This window comes from Dama dama, chromosome 7 (genome assembly GCF_033118175.1).
Source record: "Dama dama isolate Ldn47 chromosome 7, ASM3311817v1, whole genome shotgun sequence".
NCBI classification, from domain to species: Eukaryota; Metazoa; Chordata; class Mammalia; order Artiodactyla; family Cervidae; genus Dama; species Dama dama.
Genome location: NC_083687.1, coordinates 6,317,017 through 6,331,218, shown reverse-complemented (window position 1 = coordinate 6,331,218; position 14,202 = coordinate 6,317,017). Strand labels below are relative to the sequence as shown.

Below are 14,202 nucleotides of genomic sequence, written 5' to 3'. Positions count from 1 at the left end.
TGTTTCACAAGCATTTGTTCCCCTAAGTATCCCCTGGAAACCCTTCCCACTTCCCATCAACATCAGCGGGAACCAGAAAGACACCTGAACAGAGACTGTCACTGTGTACTGTCAATAATACATTCCCTTTCAGTGAGCAAACCTCTAGTGTAACTTTTTTGGCTGTGGCACTCGGGATCCCATTTCCGCCAACCAGAGACTTAAGCTGTACCCCCTGCAGTGAGCATAGCTTCCCAACCAGCACGTCACCAGGGAATCCCCTAGTCTCATTCTTACCTTCACACTGGGTATTAAACACTAGAAAAGCTGACCAAGGAGATAGAAGGTTGCTGAACCTGAATATAAATGCTTAGAATTTATGCTAAAATTATTAAACTTGCCTTGGGACTTCCCCGGCAGTCCAGAGAATGGTTGGGACTCGAAGCTCCCACAGGGGCAAGGGCTGGATCCCTGGTTGGGGAACCAGGATCCCACGTGCCATGCGGTGCATACACAAAAAAAAGAAACTGGCCCGATCGACAACATAAGAACCGCAGGCATTGTGCATATAACTACTCTGCCAAGACCAATTGCATCAATAATTGTTAACCAGTATCACCATCCACAAAATATTTATGAATTCCCCTGCTAGTCCCCTGGGGCATGAACCAGACCTTAGCCATCTTTATCTACCCCATAGTAGAGGCCATGAAGCTTTTGTGCACTCAACAAACCTTTGCCCGTGATGTGAATTAATTATGTTTCTCAAAGGACAATCCTCCACAGGATAACAAGGTATCATCCCCTATATACTTAGATATGGTGGTATATATTAGTATTACATCTCTTGAAGCAATAGTGATGTTATAAATATCTTTCAGCTTTGCTATTTCTAAAGCGATCAGAAAGAACCTAAGTAGCTTCCCAGGTGGCGCGAGTAGTAAAGAACCTGCCTGCCAATGCAGGAGACATAAAAGACGCCAGTTCGTTCCCTGGGCGGGGAAGATCCCATGGACAGAGGAGCCTGGCAGGCTACAGTCCATACGGTCACAAAGAGTCGGACAGGACTGAAGCAACTTAGCAACTAATTAGCATGTAAGGCAAGAACAAAGGAGTAACAACACGCCAGGCTTCCCTGTCCACCACCAACTCTCGGAGTTTACTCAAACTCATGTCCCTTGAGTCGGTGATGCCATCCAACCGTCTCATCCTCTGTCGTCCCCTTCTCCTCCTGCCTTCAATCCTTCCCAGCATCAGGGTCTTTTCGAATGAATCAGTTCTTTGCATCAGGTGGCCAAAGTACTGGAGACCATATGACCCAGCAAATCCCACTCCTGGACATATATCTAGAGAAAAATGTAATTTGGAAAGAACCCCAGTGTTCAGAGCAGCACTGTTTACAACAGCCAAGACATGGAAGCAACCCAAAGTGTCCATTGACAGATGAATGGATAAAGAGGTGATATGTGTGGTGTGTGTTTGTGTGTGTGTGTGTCTGTGTGCATGCACATGTACAAGTGTGAATGATGTTCAATGCTTGATTTAGATATTATGAGTATGGCCACTGACAACTAAATGCTCCCAGAACCATGGAAACCAAATGAACTTTTTCGTCAACTCAACACATTCACAACGCTGTTATCAGTTTCTCAGGTACGCAGCGCAGTGACTCAGGGTTTAAACTATACTTCATATGGCTGATTCATATCAACGTATGACAAAACCCACTGAAATGTTGTGAAGTAATCAGCCTCCAACTAATTAAAAAAAAAAAAAAACAACTATACTTCAATAAAAAATAAATTAGAAGAAACCCTGATCTCATAATTTCAGATTAAAAGAGGCCTAGTTAGAACCCAAGTGTTGTGATTCCCCCAGAACTGCTCCCACTACGCCAAGATCCTGCCGCCTTTCCAAGGGGAGTGCTGAGCACCCCCGAACACAGGCGCTGCTGGAAGCCGAGGCTGTGGACTTCGGACGAGCGCAAACGAGGGCACCTGCTCACCACCGTCGAGGGCTCCTATCACACCTCAGCAATGCTGCTCTCACCTCCAGCAAAGAAAACAGTGCGGGCTGGGGGAGTACTACCTAGGCAACATCCATATGAACACCATCCAGTTAGAAATCTAGGACTCTAATGCCAAATTACTCGTGAGAGTCCCTTGGACTGCAAGGAGATCCAACCAGTCCATCCTAAAGGAGATCAGTCCTGGGTGTTCACTGGAAGGACTGATGCTGAAGCTGAAACTCCAATACTTTGGCCACCTCACGCGAAGAGGTGACTCATTGGAAAAGACCCTGATGCTGGGAGGGATTGGGGGCAGGAGGAGAAGGGGACGACAGAGGATGAGATGGCTGGATGGCATCAATGACTCGATGGACATGAGTTTGAGTAAACTCCGGGAGGTGGTGATGGACAGGGAGGCCTGGCGTGCTGCGATTCATGGGGTCGCAAAGGGTCGGACACGACTGAGCGACTGAACTGAACTGAACTGAATGTTAAATCGTCAAGGCAAAAACCTAAGGTGTACTATTCATTCGAGATCCTTACAATCTGGACTCCCCTGATGGCCCTGTGCTCCAGAGCCCATGCGCCACCACCAGAGAAGCCACCACAACCGGAAGCCCACGCGCCAGAATGAAGAGGGCCCCCGCCCACCGCAGCTAGAGAAACCCCATGCACAGCAGTGAAGGCCCAGTGCAGTCAAAGGTAATGCTTTTTTAAAGAAACTACATTTAAAAAATCCTTATAATTCAAGAACAGACAGCTTCCATATCAAGCTACAAAAATATAAGATGAAAGCACTCCTATAACAATCTACCAAATTTTTATTAATTTACTGAATCATCACATAATAATATGAGGGCTTCCCTGGTAGCTCAGTCAGTAAAGAATCTGCCTGAAATGCAGGAGACCCAAGTTCGATCCCTGAATCAGGAAGATCCCCTGGAGGAGGGCATGGGAACTCACTCCAGTAATTTTGTCTAGAGAATTCCATGGACAGAGGAGCCTGGCAGGCAACAGTCCACGGGGCCGCAGTAGTCAGACATGACTTAGCGACTAAACCACCATAATAATATGAACTCTAACAAATTTACTCTGTCCCATTAAATTTAACATATGATGTGTATCATATAAACTCCTTTTAGTACATAATGATTAATAAAATATATTTATTTTTTAAAAAAGAATGTATATATATATATACATGTAACTGAATCACTCTGCTGTAGAGCAGAAATTAACATATTATAAATCAATTACAGTTCAAAAAAAATAAATTTAAAAATAAAAATATATGTCTTGGGTTATGGAAAGCCATACACATTAATATGTTAACTGCATAATGTACAATGAAAAATTAGAAGCAATCTAATTATATATTCAATGATTACTAAATTCTGATTTTTCCTTTTAAATATACATATATTTATTTATTTTCTCAATTAATAAAAACCAGTTCTATATTTTAAGGAACATGAAGAACAGAACACAAGTTCTTAAAAACTACTCATGTATTGGTTGACTTCTTAGCCACGTGACAGGTTAAGAAAGCTGATTACATCAAATGATCAAATGAGAGACTTTTACATAATACAACCATATACAGGCTTTTTTGATCACTGACGTTTTGTTGTGGTTGATAGCTCAAAAGCAGTATTGAAAATGTAAGGTGGGTGTTAAGACATTTAGCAGGTCGATACTGAGGTAGTATGTGGGGATTATGGTCCACAGCTAAAGTACCGGCTAAGGCACGAAGACTAACCTGAACTAAATAACACATGATTCACAGATTCTGATACTGTCTTCAAACAATAATAACCTAACCTTTTCTTTTAAGTCATGATAAACCTAGACAAGCCCCCTTTAAGTACACCAAAGGAGTGTCTTTTACCCTCCGAGGCTCCCAGGATGCTTACGGTAATGAGGAAAAGAGCTAACGTGGAATCAGGGGCTCAACTTTCTTCTAGAAAGCAACTTACAACCTGGGAACAACTGAAGTCTGGGCAGACAGTGATCTACCACTTTCCACACGCATTATTTCAAGAGGGAGTATTCAAGATGACACCATCTAATTTTCCAATTATAAGTTTCATAATGGCTCTTTCTTTCACTTCAGCGAGGGAGGTCTAACGCTAAGGTTTATATTTAGGGCGACGTTGCTAAGGCAACACAAAGGAAAAAACTCTCTTGAGTTATTAACTGATTCTGCTTGTTTTACAAACTACTTTCCTGAATGGAGCTTTAAAACATTCCTCTGTTGGAAAAGCACTCCATTTAGAGAATATGTTTTAAATGAAAACATACATTTATGATCACCTTGTAAAGTACAATGTGGCTGACATTCCACAATGACAAAGAAAGCAAACAACAGCAGAGTTTGAAAAAACAAAAAGTATAAAAAGAGTACCGATTATCACAACTTACACTGGTCTTCGGTAAAATCCAGTCAAAGCTAAACCACTTCATATCACCCATAAAATAACTATAGGATTATCTCAATGCATGCCCTAGGTCCAACAAGGGGGAAGTCCTGGACAGGGAGCCGCAGCAGTGGTCATGGAAGCCCGCCCAGACTCTGGAAGGAGCCCCGCAGTCTACGACAGCCCTGCTGTGGGACCCATCGGGTCCTGCATGACCCCCCCACCCCCCGGACCCTGCACCGAGGAGGCCAGCGGACAGGTGGCTACTGACCCATGCAGCACATCAGCGCCACCAGCCTCGAGTTCCAGTCCCGATCGTCCCGCAGGACCTGGCCCATCCTTCCGCGGGAAATCTGTCCGGCAGCTCCCTAAGCTTTCTGTACCAGCACCCATGTGTCAGAGTTCTGGCAAGTTTCAGGACAGGAGGGCAAACACTGACTAGACACTCCCACTCACAAGCAGTCAGCTCCCCCTTTTAAACAAACATGAGCAAAGCCCGCCTCCGCCACTATTTTGCCAAGGACGCAGACAACTCTTACTAAAAGGAAACTAAATCATCTCTTTCTCCTTTGACCCTTAGAGCTGTTCAAATGAAGTCCCTCGAAAAGAAAGTTGTGCTTGCCTAACTTTTTTTGCAACCGGGCAAACCAATCAGATGTTAGATTTCACTCCTGCACCAGCTCATCACATTCCCTCCTCTAACACCCCAGGCAGGATTCCCCCGGGATTAAAAAAAGAAAAACAACCAGCTCAACTAGTTTAACTCATCTCTCACGTGCACACCATGAAGGTGATTTATATAGGAAGCTGAGCTTTATAGGCTGGACACACGTCCTTCAGGGGAAATACCACCGTCAGGTATTTCTTTCTGTACATTCACACAATTCCACGTGAATCTCACCATGATTCTTGGAGCTGGATAGTACATTCACATTTTAATGACGTCACAAACAAGGCTGGGAAGATCAAGAAACTAGCCTGAGATTTCACAGCCTAAGTGGGACCTGAAATCTGATGCCAAAACCCACTTCTTTCTTGTGTCATCAAATGACAGAAGCCCCAATCTAATAATGCAGGAGAAACAAGGAGTCTCCAATTTAAAAGGACTTCACTTTCAAGCATGAAGAAAAATGTCAAGAAATGAGGACCTTTGTTCTAAAGAAACACCAGACCAAGTGTCCTCAGCACAACTCTGTTTGTCTAAGACATTAGACAAACACACCTGCTCCAATAGAAACTGTGCAAACAGTAATTCCACAAACAACAAACATCTGACAACAGGGAACCTGCCTCTTTGACCAGGCCAAGGGGAAAGACAAAGCCAGATGAACAGTGGCTTTGAATGTGCTGTGAGATGTTCAAGTAGGATCGCTAAGTCTACTCCAAATAGACTGTGACAAAATTGTATCAACTTCTACAAAAGCTTAAAGTATCCTTCACTTTCTCTCCCATTTCAATTGTCTTGTTTCAGAGCCCCAAACTCCACTACCACAAAGCCTCAGCCTACCTACCTTCTTGAAAGAGTGTGATAACGCTAGCAAACACTCAGGGAGTGCCTGCTATGTGCCAGGTACTATTTTTATCTACAGACATGTAACACACATAGACTGCCAGGCATGCGAACAAAATCCGTCATGGGATCATGCCACCCACTCATAGCAGGATCTGAAGCACTTAGAGCTTAACCAGTTGCCCAGGATCACACAGTCACCAAGGGCAGAGGGTTGGGAGAAGATGCAGTGTGCAAAAGCATATTCAATATGATCATTTCATACTCAGAAAACAAAATACCAGCTTTTAAAAAATAAACTAACAAAAAGGAAAAGGCGAGGCTTGGCCAGATCTTCAGTGGTAGGGATACACCAAAGATGGAATTCACCTTCTGCAGATCAGTGATTCTACAGAGTGGAGGAAGGATACTCAGGAGGGCTTCCCAGGGGGTCACAATGGAATTTAGGACAAGGATGAGATCTCTGCATTTACTAATAATGGTCAGGTGTGAATTTTGGAAGACTAGGAGCCACCTGGCAAAAGGCTCTATCCAAAGAGAGAGAGAGATAAGGGAGAGATAGACAGAAGGGGACCAGAGGTAGTAAAAGACAAGATGAAGTGTGGAGTCTGTGAGAGGGAAGATGGGAGGCAGAGGAAAGGGGGTCTAGGGAATTTCCCTGCTCCTGCCAGGAAGCATCTCTGTGATACAACACAGAGAAAGCAGTGGCGGGAAGCTGTAATATTTCTTTTCTTACAGAAGAAGGAAAACTGGCTGGAAGAAACAGCTGGGACTAGTGAGACGACCAGCTCCTGGGACTGACAGGCTGTGAGCAGGACGCTCAGGAGGGCAGGGGTGGGGCAGGGTGGGAGTCAGACCTGATGCCACGGCCCCATGAGCCCCCACCCGCTGTGAGCTTCACCCCCATCGCTGGGGCCCTGGGCCTCATCCCAGTAACAGCAGCCCCGCCCACTCGTCAGAACCTTCACCCACAACTGGGACTGGGGATTGAAGATGCAATCCCATTATGGTTGCAAACTCTTCCCCAATAACAGAAGCATCATGATGTCCCCATGAGCACAGCTGACATCCAATTTCCAGCTGGTCCATTGGTCTGCGTGCCCCGCCTCTGTGGGACCACAGATGAGGAGGAAGAAACTGGATGTCTCAGAGCCCTAGCCAAGCTTTCCCCCAACCCACTTGGTTAAAAGCAAGATTCTTTTCAGGACAATTCCACCAAAATCGTGCCATTGATCTATTCATCATTAGAAAAAATAAGATTGCAAAATATCCTAGGACTCCATGGATGAAAGTAGACCAGTGTTATTTCCCAGTAACTCCTCAGCTTAGTCACGACTGCAAAGTCCCACTAACTCCAAGCCTGGTCCCCCATCGAGGAGCCTGGTCCAGCTCTGGAGTCCTTACTTCCAGTCACAGCACATCTCGTGCTCTGCACGATGCACACAGTTTAACACTTTGGTGGAGAGAGGTTCTCTTTTCTTCATTCTTAAGTTCAATTCTTCTTCGCTTAAACAGAATTCTTCCTCTTCTACAAGAAATGACAGCATCAAAAACTCTAGGGCTCTCCTTTTATCATTACTGCCTTCATCCATTTAAATTCCCAATGCCAATGATTTTTCTGAGTGTTTTCTTAACTATTATTTGTTAAGATCTGAATCAAAAAGAAATTGACATTATTTTCTATCACAGTTCCTCCTTGGTCAGAGCATGATCTACAGTTTATTGCTAGATCTAAGTATGGTTAAAAGTCACACTTCAAAAGGAGTTAGTGGCACATCTAAATGATAATCTTCAGAGAGAAGCTCTTTACTCTTTCAGAAACCCTTAAACTTTCTCCCAAGGAAATGAAGACAGCTTAAAAAGGAGATGGTGCTGACAATGTACCTCAGACACACAGGATAATAAAATCTTCAGATGTATCCTCCCTGACAGTATATGAGGAAACTATAGAAAACCAGAAAGGAGAATGAGAAAAAATTAAAACAAACCATTTAGAAGAAAGTACTAAAAATTACGTTTTAAAATAGCTGGGTAGGAAGAGAGTTTCAAAACTAGTTACACACCCCCCTCCAAAATGAACATATCAATGGCTGACCAATCTGATGAAGCCCTGATACAACAGATGCTATAAATGAAGTTCTAAAAATGACAAAAAAAAAATAAATAAATGCTATATATATAATACATACCAAGAATATCCAAAGTAGATGAAAAATCCCATTAATAATCAATAAGATAAAAAGACAGTCCCTCCCCGACTACAAATGATGTCAGCACACAATTCAGAGGAGGAATGAAAAAGATTCAGGGAAAGGCTGCCCCAGCCTTCCAATCAAGAAACGTACAGGAAGCAAAAGATTTCACACCAGCATAAATTTTATAAGAATGACAGTAACTAGAGCAGAGTCAGACAGCTCCATATGTGCAGTAGCAAAAAAAAATTATGAGGGCAATTTGTCAGGATCCATTACAAATGAAAACGTATACAACTTTCTGCATGAACAATTCTACCTGTAGTAAATCTAAAGAAATACTTGTATATATAGGATCAGCATACAAAGATGTTTACTGCAGCAAAATACATGAAACCACTTCAATGTCAATCAGTAGGAGACTAGATGAATGAATTATACCTAATCCACCTTCCAGAACACCAACAAGGGAAAATGTGTACAGCATGACATAAAAAGACTGCAAGATATACAGTTAAGTGGGAAAAAATGCAAAATTATATATATATAGAGAGAGAATATACACCAAACTGAGAAAGAGCCATTTCATCAAAGGGGCTGAAACTAGAAGGGAGGGTGCTAGTAAATTTCACTTTTCATTTTGCGTATTTCTAGATGGAGTGTTTCTTTTACAAGAAAGACGTGCTATGTAGGACTATTAACATCTGTGAGGAAAAAAACTGTTTTAAGTTTTTTATTTATTTATGTATTGAATACCCTGCAAGAGAAGTCGGTTGGGTCCCTGGGTAGGGAAGACCCTCTGGAGAAGGAAAGGGCACCCCACTCCAGTCTCCTTGCCTGGAGAATCCCATGGACGAAGGAGCCTGGGGGAGGGGGGGGTACAGTCCATGGGGTCCCCAAAGAGTCGGACAGGACTTAGTGAGTAAACCAACTCTCTCTAGAGGCGATACAGAGAAAAGACAGACACGGGCAGGCGCAGCCCACCGGGATCTGAAGATGGAAAGAAACACCTGCACTGAGGCCACCTGCTTTCAGGCTGTTGGCGGGGGGATGGAGAGGGGAGAGGGGAGGGGGAGGGGAGGGGGGAGGATGGAGAGGGGGGAGGGGGAGGGGGGAGGATCGAGAGGGGGGAGGATGGAGAGGGGGAGGGGAGGGGGGAGGATCAAGAGGGGGGAGGATGGAGGGGGGGAGGATCGAGAGGGGGGAGGGAAGGGGGGAGGATGGGAAGGGGGAGGGGAGGGGGAGGGGAGGGGGGGAGGAGGGGGGAGGGGGGAGGGGAGGGGGGAGGATCGAGAGGGGGGAGGGAAGGGGGGAGGATGGGGAGGGGGAGGGGAGGGGGAGGGAAGGGGGGAGGATGGGGAGGGGGGAGGGGAGGGGGGAGGATCGAGAGGGGGGAGGGAAGCGGGGAGGATGGGGAGGGGGAGGGGAGGGGGGAGGGAAGGGGGGAGGATGGGGAGGGGGGAGGGGAGGGGGAGGGGAGGGGGAGGGTGGGGAGGGGGGAGGGGAGGGGGGAGGATCGAGAGGGGGGAGGGAAGCGGGGAGGATGGGGAGGGGGAGGGGAGGGGGGAGGGAAGGGGGGGAGGATGGGGGAGGGGGGGAGGGGAGGGGGGAGGATCGAGAGGGGGGAGGGAAGCGGGGAGGATGGGGAGGGGGAGGGGAGGGGGGAGGGAAGGGGGGAGGATGGGGAGGGGGGAGGGAAGGGGGGGAGGATGGGGAGGGGGGAGGATCGAGAGGGGGGAGGATGGGGAGGGGGGGAGGGGAGGGGGAGGGGAGGGGGAGGATGGGGAGGGGGGGAGGGGAGGGGGGGAGGGGAGGGGGGGGAGGATCGAGAGGGGGGAGGATGGAGAGGGGGAGGGGAGGGGGGAGGATCGAGAGGGGGGAGGATGGAGAGGGGGGAGGGAAGGGGGGAGGATGGGAAGGGGGAGGGGAGGGGGGAGGGGAGGGGGGAGGAGGGGGAGGGGGGAGGGGAGGGGGGAGGATCGAGAGGGGGGAGGGGAGGGGGGAGGATCGAGAGGGGGGAGGGAAGGGGGGGAGGATGGGGAGGGGGAGGGGAGGGGGGAGGGAAGGGGGGAGGGAAGCGGGGAGGATGGGGAGGGGGAGGGGAGGGGGGAGGGAAGGGGGGGAGGATGGGGAGGGGGGAGGGGAGGGGGGAGGATCGAGAGGGGGGAGGATGGGGAGGGGGGAGGGGAGGGGGGGAGGGGAGGGGGAGGGTGGGGAGGGGGGAGGGGAGGGGGGAGGATCGAGAGGGGGGGAGGGAAGCGGGGAGGATGGGATGGGGGAGGATGGGACAGGGGAGAGCCGGGGGGAGAAGGGCGGAGCAGCTGGCGATGCCTCCTCGGAGGGCGGCGCCCAGCCTGGGATAGCAGTGATGAGTCTTTAGAGACCCTGAAAGGAGAACCAGGAACAGAAAATATTCAGCGATCGCCCACCAAGTGCAACCGCCACGGAACAAAACGCAGTCTGGTTCTGCGCAGGTTGTCAGGAATCCAGCGGCAGGGCCGGCCGGGGGGGAATGTGCTCGGCAGGCTGAGGCGGAACAGGAGCCGCACGAAGCCCCCCAGACGCCCTCCCGCGCCGCCCGCCGCCAGCCTCCGCCGCGTGCTCGCGGTCAGGGCGGCAGCCGCACCCGGGACAGGATCCACGGGGTCGGCGGCTGGAAACCGAACGGCACTGATGGGTTCTGCTCGGAAGAAGGCTCTACTGGTATCTGTTCTCACGACCGGCCAAGAACTGAATACACAACTCCCAGCATCTGCTTTTAATCTACCTTCTCCACCTGAGCATCCTAGAAACACAGGAACAGAACACCAATAACCTCCCAGGTGCAGCTACACTGCTGGAAGGTACGTGACCGCTGCTGTTCTGAGTCACCGCGAAGGACAGGAAGTCCGCACAGGTCTCTATCTGTGTTACACTCGCTTCCCAAGGCTGTGGAATTACAGGGTGACTCACGTGTGCTTTCCCTCCTGTAAGAGCTGGGCTAGACCCAGAGGGAGTCAGCAGCGGGCTAAGAACGTGGAGATCACCAAAAACAAGACCCCCAGCCACTGGGGAAACGTCAACCGAGGCTTGTTTCACAGACAGACTGCCTCCTGCCCAGGGCTTTTATTTCAGGGTGGTTTATGGCTTGTGGGGGCAGCTGTCTTAGTTACAGAATCAGGAAGCATGCCCGTGGACTTCAGGAGCCACAAATCAGGTGATTCAACCCACACCCCAGCACCACCACCATCACCATCACCACCCCCATCACTCCCACCCCATCACTATCACCACCCCCATGAACACCACCATCACCACCACACTCACTACCATCCCACCCCACCCCATCACCACCCCCACACACTACCATTCCACCCCCATCACTCCCACCCCATCACTATCACCACCCCCATGAACACCACCATCACCACCACACTCACTACCATCCCACCCCACCCCATCACCACCACCATCACCACCACACTCACCCATCCCACCCCACCCCATCACCACCACCATCACCACACACTACCATCCCACTCCCATCACTCCCACCCCATCACTATCACCACCCCCATGAACACCACCATCACCACCACACTCACTACCATCCCACCCCAGCCCATCACCACCACCATCACCACACACTACCATCCCACCCCCATCACTCCCACCCCATCACTATCACCACCCCCATGAACACCACCATCACCACCACACTCACTACCATCCCACCCCACCCCCCACACTGTCCCCACCACAATCCATCATGCCACCACAGCCACCAACTATCACCCCCACCCCATCACTATCACCACCCCCATCACCCCCACCCCCATCACTACTATCACCACCCCCATCACCCCCACCCCATCACTATCACCACCCCCATCACCCCCACCCCCATCACTACTATCACCACCCCCATCACCCCCACCGTAACCACCACACCCTCCCACAGGCACCCCCAGGATCGCTGACAACCAAGAGAGGCGGGCAGATGACTAAGCATCTGGGAGCCAGGAGAGCCCCCCCTGGGCTTATGTCAACTTGTACAGAGAAGATCTTCGAACCTGCGTTAGGCAGGGCTGCATTCTCCCAACCAGAGCTCACCCAGAACACCCCAGACAACAAGGAAGGAAGTAAAACAGCTCTGACTGAAGTCAGAGGAGAAAGAGCTTCTCCCCAGGTTACCCAGCAGAGCATCACCTTGCGTTGACCATTCCAAGCCTCCACAGCCTACAGAACTCTTGCCTTGTCAACCAGCTTTTTTCCCTTGAAAACCAGAGGCGAGTTTTGAAAAAGTGCTTCCTCAGAGATGCTTCCCAGACTTTCCAAAGACTCTATGCACCTTTATTATATACAATTAGAAGAGCGGTTCCAAACGTTCCAATCCCATGACCCCTCCCCACCCATCTTTATAAGAAAACAGCATGCCTATCCTGACCCCCAAAAGAAGAACGTCAAAGCACACTTATTGATGACACATTACATAACGGAAGTCAGGGCTCAAAGAACAAAGAAGAGAACCTGAAGGACCACGTGCCTGGTAGCAGATGCCCACGAGGAAGCTCTCTAAAGGCTGACTCTGTCTGGGAAAACGGGCCCCCTGAGGTGCGGCTGAGGGCATCTTTGGGGAGTTGGCGATGGTGACGCAGGAGCCTTAATCATGTTCACAATGTTATGTGTTCTGACTTAGGAAGTACAATGCCTGACATTATTAATGCAGCAGCTCCAGAGCCAGGCCCTGCCCTAAGCATTTGATATTTCACCGTGGAGATCTGCTATCCTCCTCCACCCTCAGAGTGGAGGAAACTGAGGCACCAGGATGTTACTGGGTCAAGTCAGAAGGGAATAGGGTGAGTCAGTAAAGGCAAGGGGCCTGCCTCTCTCCTGTCCCCATTTCTCCCTGAACATGTACAAGATTTCAAGTGAATATTGCATAAGAATATTAACTTGAATATTCACAAGAATATTCTCATATAAGAATATTCTTATACAATATTGTAGAAGAAAATCAATACAGAGGAAATATTTCTGTCTAATATATAAGATTTTTAATCTAAACTTCATAACTTATTTTTGCAGAGTACATCATGAGAAACGCTGGGCTGGAGGAAGCACAAGCTGGAATCAAGATTGCCGGGAGAAATATCAATAACCTCAGATATGCAGATGACACCATCCTTATGGCAGAAAGTGAAGAGGAACTAAAGAGCCTCTTGACGAAAGTGAAAGAGGAGAGTGAAAATGTTGGCTTAAAGCTCAACATTCAGAAAACTAAGATCATGGCATCCAGTCCCATCACTTCATGGCAAACAGATGGGGAAACAGTGGCTGACTTTATTTTTCTGGGTTCCAAAATCACTGCAGATGGTGTTGGCTGCTACTGCTAAGTCACGTCAGTCGTGTCCGACTCTGTGCGATCCCGCAGACGGCAGCCCACCAGTGATTGCAGCCATGAAGTTTAAAAAACACTCCTTGGAAGGAAACTTATGATCAACCTAGACAGCATATTTAAAAGCAGAGACATTACTTTGTCAACAAAGGTCCATCTAGTCAAGGCTATGGTTTTTCCAGTAGTCATGTATGGATGTGAGAGTTGGACTATAAAGAAAGCTGAGCACCAAAAGAATTGATGCTTTCGAACTGTGGTGCTGGAGAAGACTCTTGAGAGTCCCTTGGACTGCAAGGAGATCCAACCAGTCCATCCTAAAGGAGATCAGTCCTGGGTGTTCATTGGAAGGACTGATGCTGAAGCTGACACTCCAATACTTTGGCCATCTGATGCGTAGAGCTGACTCATTGGAAAAGACCCTGATGCTGGGAAAGATTGAAGGCGGGAAGAGAAGGGGACAACAGAGGATGAGATGGTTGGATGGCATCACAGACTTAATGGACATGGGTTTGGGTGGACTCCAGGAGTTGGTGATGGACAGGGAGGCCTGGTGTGCTGCATTTCAAGGGGTTGCAAAGAGTCGGACACGACTGAGTGACTGAACTGAACTGAACTGACTGGATTAGTAGAGAGAATCTGGGACCAACCACAGAAGATGACCTCAGCTCCCATACTCTCGACCCTGAGGCCACACTGCCTCCGGATACAGCTACAGAAAA

The 14,202-nt window shown here is 48.7% G+C and overlaps 1 protein-coding gene across 11 annotated transcripts in view; it reads right to left on the bottom strand.

The window, feature by feature from the left end:
* DST (dystonin) overlaps nucleotides 1-14,202 on the bottom strand; it is a 517,500-nt gene that overhangs the window by 299,255 nt on the left and 204,043 nt on the right. The window lies entirely within an intron of this gene.